Source organism: Lucilia cuprina, chromosome X (assembly GCF_022045245.1).
Source record: "Lucilia cuprina isolate Lc7/37 chromosome X, ASM2204524v1, whole genome shotgun sequence".
Lineage (NCBI taxonomy): Eukaryota > Metazoa > Arthropoda > Insecta > Diptera > Calliphoridae > Lucilia > Lucilia cuprina.
In genome coordinates, this window is record NC_060949.1 from 5,697,843 (window position 1) to 5,704,130 (window position 6,288).

The following is a 6,288-nucleotide window of genomic DNA, read 5'->3' on the forward strand; positions in this document are numbered from 1 at the left end:
CTTGTACAAAATTTAAGGACTCTAGCTATTATGGTTTTCCAAATATACAAAAATCTTCATGTAAATGTTAAAGTTGCCTGTGCAAAATTTGAGATTAATGTAACAAATTAAATGTAATAGTGGATAAAATTTTAGTTATTTTTGTAGAAATTTTAGTTTTAGATTATGTTTAAGGTAAGTTAAAGTAAGTATAATTAATTTAAGATCATTTTTAGATAAATTAAGATATTTTAGGATAAAATTGGATATTTTAAGTTAAAATTAGGATATTTTAAATTAAATGATGATTAAATTTGAGTTAATTGTAGTTTAGATTAAGTTTAAATTAAATTTAAGTTTAGTTTTAGGCAAATTGTATTTAATGACAACTCAGACACTGTTAAGAAGTTTGATGACGTCATTGATGAAAATTGTAATAATAGAATACTTAGGTTTAGCGTTTTTATTTTAGGAATTCAGTTTGTTTAAGATGCTGGCTTGGTTATTAGAATTTGATTTTAACAATTTTGCAATATTTGTAGGTAGGGATTATATAAAACAATTTTCTCTTTTGTGTTTTGAGGATTGAACGATTGTCGATCATTAAAATTGTATCTCGTACTGGCTTGAATCCTTTGTTCCAATTGGAACAAGGATTATAATGACACAATTATCTAAAATTTAAAAAATAATGTAGAAAAAAACACACATCCATATATCTCCCCCATACAACTGAACCCCCCCAATAGAGCTTGTAAACCTTTATGGCACTGTAGACGAAGCCTATTGAAAATATTTAACATCCGTCCATTATTCCACCTAGCCCCATACAACTAAACCCGCCAAATAGGTTCACAATTACTTTTAATATACTCGTATCTAGACAATAAACTGCAAAACCAAGTTCTATACTAGCCTTGATGACCCTGATGAACTTTATATTATTAATTATAGGGCCTCATTTGACTCTAGCTTGTTTAAGAAGCCCCCATCAAAATTTTACATAAATATCCGCAGTTTTATTAAACAATAAATGGCATGGTGAAATTCAACTTAAATGCTTTATTATGAAAACAAAATTACTTTTTATTTTTTATAATATATATTCGTATACAGGTGTAGGGTATTATATGGTCGGCCTCGCCCGACTATAACTTCTTACTTGTTATTTTTTTTTTGCTCTAAAATTTTACCTAATGGCGGGATTCAAAAAATGGTAAACAAAATGTAAACAAAACCATACGGTTCTAATTTACTTTTTTGGCAGCTGTCAATGGTTTCTTATCTAGTTATATGTGTTGTAATCAAACTACAGGTCACAGTTTTGGAGATAATTCAATGAAATTCGGCACATGATATTTTATGGTACCGTAGACGAAGCCTGTTGAAAATTGTTTACATCGGCCAATTATTTCACCTAGCCCCCATACAACTGAACCCGCGAATAGGGTTTTTAAGTTCATAATTATGTTTAATATACTCATATCTCGAAAAAAAAGCTGCAAAAACCAAGTTCTGCGCTAGACTATGACCCTAGCACCTATGAAAATTTCACTTAAACGTCCACAATTTTTAATCAACAATAAACGGCTTAAGTATGTATATCTGAGACAAGGTACAATTAAACTTAATTGCTTTATTATGGCAACTAAATCATATTATATTGTTGTAAAAGGTGTAGGGTATTATATGGTCGTCCTCGCGCGACTATAATTTCTTACTTGTTTTGTATGTGTTTACATAAAAATACATCCCTGATCTTGTTTTTTGAATCAATTCAAAAATGAAGAGAGCAATACGACTGTCAAATTTTCCATCCGTATCTCTTTCAATGTGTGATGGTTTCATTACATATTGCGTTTAGACGATCCCATCCGTACTCTTCTACACAAAATTTTGACAGATCATATTACTTGTGTGATCGTGTAAAGCCGGCTTTACACTGCTCAATGTGTGTATAGAAAACACAGGCATCAGCTTAGTAACAATTGGAACCGCTATCGAAAAATAACACAAAAAAGCGAGCGACAAATTTAAATTAGTTATTGATTTGTTGTTGTACGAATGAAGAGAATAACAAAACAAAACTAGTTTCCGAGTACGGGAAACTCCGTACCGCGAGATAGATGAATGGTATTCCTTCTTTTTCTCTCTCATGCAAAATAAAAAGTTTCCCAATAAAAGTTTCCTAGTGTAGACCGGCAGTTAAGCGACTGTCGACAGACCACATTTTTTGACTTTTATAAGAAAAAATCAAAGCAAAATAATGTTTTGTTTAAAATAATTTTTTTATGAAATAACAGGTAAGAGTGCTATATTCGGCTGTGCCGAATCTTATATACCCTTCACCATAGTGTATTTTAAACATATTTATTATACCCTACACCACTATAGTGGGGAGGGTGTTATGCGTTTGTGCTGAAATTTGTAAGACCCAAAAATATTGGTCCTAGACCCACCTTAAAGTATACCAATCGGCTCAGAATCACTTTCTGAGTCACCAGTCAGTATGTATGTTAAAAATGGGGATTATTTAAAAAATTAAGCATTTGGTTTGTTTTTTAACTCTATTTCGGAATATTTTTACTTTTTTTTGACAAAAAAAGATTTTTTAAGAGGGCTCAAAGGGGAGTAGGGCAAAATATGGCCCTATCCTTAAAAATGTTGGTAGGTGGAGTTAAGTCTTCTTCAATATTATTTATGTAGAATGTGTTATTAGTGTTTGTAAGTGAATTTTGACCTTAAAGTCATTTTCTGAAGGGGAGTTTGCATGGGGGATAGGGTCAAATGAAGCCCGATCATTACAAAAATTGGTAGTGTCATTTGAAGTTCTATAAAACTAAGTTTTGTCGACTTTTGTTAACATAATATAACATTTAAATTAATTATAAGCCAAAAAGGCCCTATTTGGGGGGTACGGTTGTATGGGGGCTTGTCGAAATAATGGACCGATTTTAACCATTTTCAATAGGCTTCGTCCTTGGGTAAAGAGATGTGTGCCAAATTTCATTCAATTATCTTGCGGCCTGTACCTTGCGCACAAGGTTTACATGGACAGCCAGCCAGACGGACATAGCCTAATCGACTCAGAAAGTGATCCTAAGCCGATTGGTATACTTTAGGACAAATATTTTTGTATGTTACAAACATCAGCACAAACCCAATATACCCTCCCCACTAAAGTGATGTAGGGTATAATAAAACGATCAAAATCTACATAAATGACTTTGAAGTAATTTAAAGGGATAGGACCATATTTACCCCTTCTCCCCTATGAGCCCTCTTGTAGAAAATCTCTTTTTTGTCAACAATAAGTAAAAAAATTCACAATAAAAAAATTAAATGCTTTATATAAAAAAAACACAATTTTAATATACTGACTGGTGTAGGGTATCATATGGTCGGCAATGTCCGACTATAAATTCATACTTGCTTATAAATTGTTTCCTGACTACATTATTATTATACCAAAAGCAAAACAAAATGAACAACAACACTAAGCGAAATAAAAAACAAAATACACAAGGCATCTAAACCAACAGACATCTAAACATACATAACAAAAAACACAGAAAAACAAAAACAAAATAAACAAGTAGGAAAGTATAGTCGGACATGGCCGACCATATAATACCCTACACCATGAGTATATTTTTAAAATTTTTATTTTTTTAAGAAACTTTTACGTTGAATATTGCCATAATTCCAAAATATTTAAGCAATTTATTGATAAAAAAATAAAATTTCTAAATGAGGCTTTATATAGGTCTAATATGGGCCGATCCTCGGTAAATTTGGGAAAGGATATATTTTTAAATAACAGTTAGTTTTGTTGAATTTCATTGCGATACAAATGGTTAAAAGTGCAAAATTCACAACTCAATGACGCCAACAGCATCCAAACATACAAAACATTGAATTATCTTCAAAATTGCGACCTGTAGTTTGATTAAAAGGTTTACATGGACGGACATAGCTAAATCGACTAAGAAAATGATTCTGAACCGATTGGTATATTTTAAGGTGGGTATAGGACCAATATTATTGTGCGTTACAAAATCAGCACTAAAGTGGTGTAGGGTGTAACAAGTAAGAAATTATAGTCGAACGAGGCCGACCATGTAATACCCTGCACCTGTTACAAAAAGTAAAATGTAATTAGTTTTCCTAATAAAACATTTGAGTTAAATTGTACCTTGCCTCAGATGTACATACTTAAGCTATTTGTCAAATGAGTCCCTATACTTAAAAATCCATGTGGGTCATTAAGGCAGGTATGGAACTTGGTTTTGCAGCTTTTTGTCGAGATACGATTATATTAAACATAATTATACCCTACACCACTTTAGTGGGTAGGGTATTGTGCTGATGTTCGTAACGTACAATAATATTGGTCGTAAACCCAGCTTAAAGTATACCAATCGGAACAGAATCATTTCCTGGGTATATGTGGGTATATATACAAAGAAAATGATTCTGTGCCGATCGGTATACTTTAAGGTGGGTATTGGATTGGTAAGATTATCTTGCCATTTAATTTTATAGTGATGTTTATGTATTTAATGTTGCCATATTCTCTTCAAAATATGTCAACTTCAATAAAAATAAATAAGTTTTTTATTTTCTTTTGTCAATATAGAAATTGAAAAATAAAAATTTATAGTAGATATTTATTTTATATAAACAATTTAGAGAATATTTTTGAAAATAGTCAACCTGTAAGTAGACCTCCAAAAATATTTCACGATTTAGTGAACTATATTAAATATTACAATGAGGCAGAATTTGTCCAAAGATTTCGAGTATCAAAGCATACATTCCAATATATTTTAGACAAAATTTATCACTCTTTACAGTCAAGGAATTTGGGTACTAGTTTATAAATTTCCTTTCAGGCATTATTCCGTATCACCTAAGGCAAATAACGCTAAGGTTTTACGCAAGTGAACATTTCTTAATTAAAAGTGGGTGACTTTTGTGGTGTTAATGTATTAAGTGCTGGTCGAATTGTGACAGAAACTTCATATGCTTCTGCAAGTTTGCCAAATAAATATATAACAAATTCCCTTACGATACAAAAGGAATGCAACAAACAGTAGAAGATTTCTTTTCAACTGCAAATTTCCCGAAAGTTATCGGTGCTATTGATTGCACCCACATCCGTATTCAATCGCCAGGAAAAACAACGGAGAAATTATTATTTGTCCATCAACGTCCAAGCTGTGTGCAATGCTAAATTAATGTTTCAATATATTTAAAAATAGTCGATTCAAATTTAGCATGGAAGTCGGTCAATTTAAAAGCTAAGTTATTTTAGGTGATTCCGGATATAAACAATTCAAATATATAAAGATTCCCTTGCAGAATCCTCGTACAAGACCAAAAAATCTCTATAATGAATCTCAAATTCGTACGTGTAATACGACTTACAAATGTTTTAGAGTTGGACAATGCGTTTTCCAGTATTATTTATTGGTTTGTGATTGACAAACGAGACTAAATTTGCTGTCATTATAAAATAAATAAAAAAATTAAATAAAACAAAACTAAAAAAACAAATAAAACAAATTTATATGATTTCCTACACCAGTTATGAAAATTATATGTGATATATTCTTTATAATAATTCATTGTTCCGATACATTTAAGCAAATTATGGATGAAAATCAAATTTTCTGAAAGAGACTCTATATGGGGGCTAGGGCAAAAAAACCCCTAATATAATATTTATTTGTGCTGAATTTCATCGCGATAATTGTGTTTATAAGTTAATTTGGGACATTCAAGTAATTTAATGAAGGGGACTTTGTATGGCAGGTGGGGTTAAAGGAGGCCCGAAGGCTTGTATAAAACTTAGTTTTTTTTATCGATATACTGATATATTTAACATAATTATAAGCTCAGAAGCCCTTTTCGGGGGGTTCTGTTGTATGGGGGCTAGGTAAAATAATGCACAGATTTTATTCATTTTCAATAGGCGTTTGGCACACACGCATTCCATCCAATTATCTTGAAAAGTGTGACCTGTACCTCACTAAAGTGGTGTAGGGTGTAATAAATAAATATACTGCTAAAAAATAAAAAAGAAATATGTATGGAAAAAACAAGTATGAATGTAGGACATTGCCAACTATATGATACCCTACACCAGTCAGTATGTTAAAAAAGTGGATATTTTTGAAAAATAAAGCATTTAATATGTTTTTTAACCGTATTGTGGAATATTTTTATGTATTATTGACAAAAAAGAGAGATTTTCGACAAGAGGGCTCATAGGGGAGTAAGGATGAGGAATTTACGTATACTTAA

At 31.3% G+C, this 6,288-nt stretch overlaps 1 pseudogene; it reads left to right on the forward strand.

The window, feature by feature from the left end:
* Positions 1-4,649: 4,649 nt before the first annotated feature.
* LOC111678746 lies at positions 4,650-5,462 on the forward strand (annotated as a pseudogene).
* The last annotated feature ends 826 nt before the right edge of the window (positions 5,463-6,288 follow it).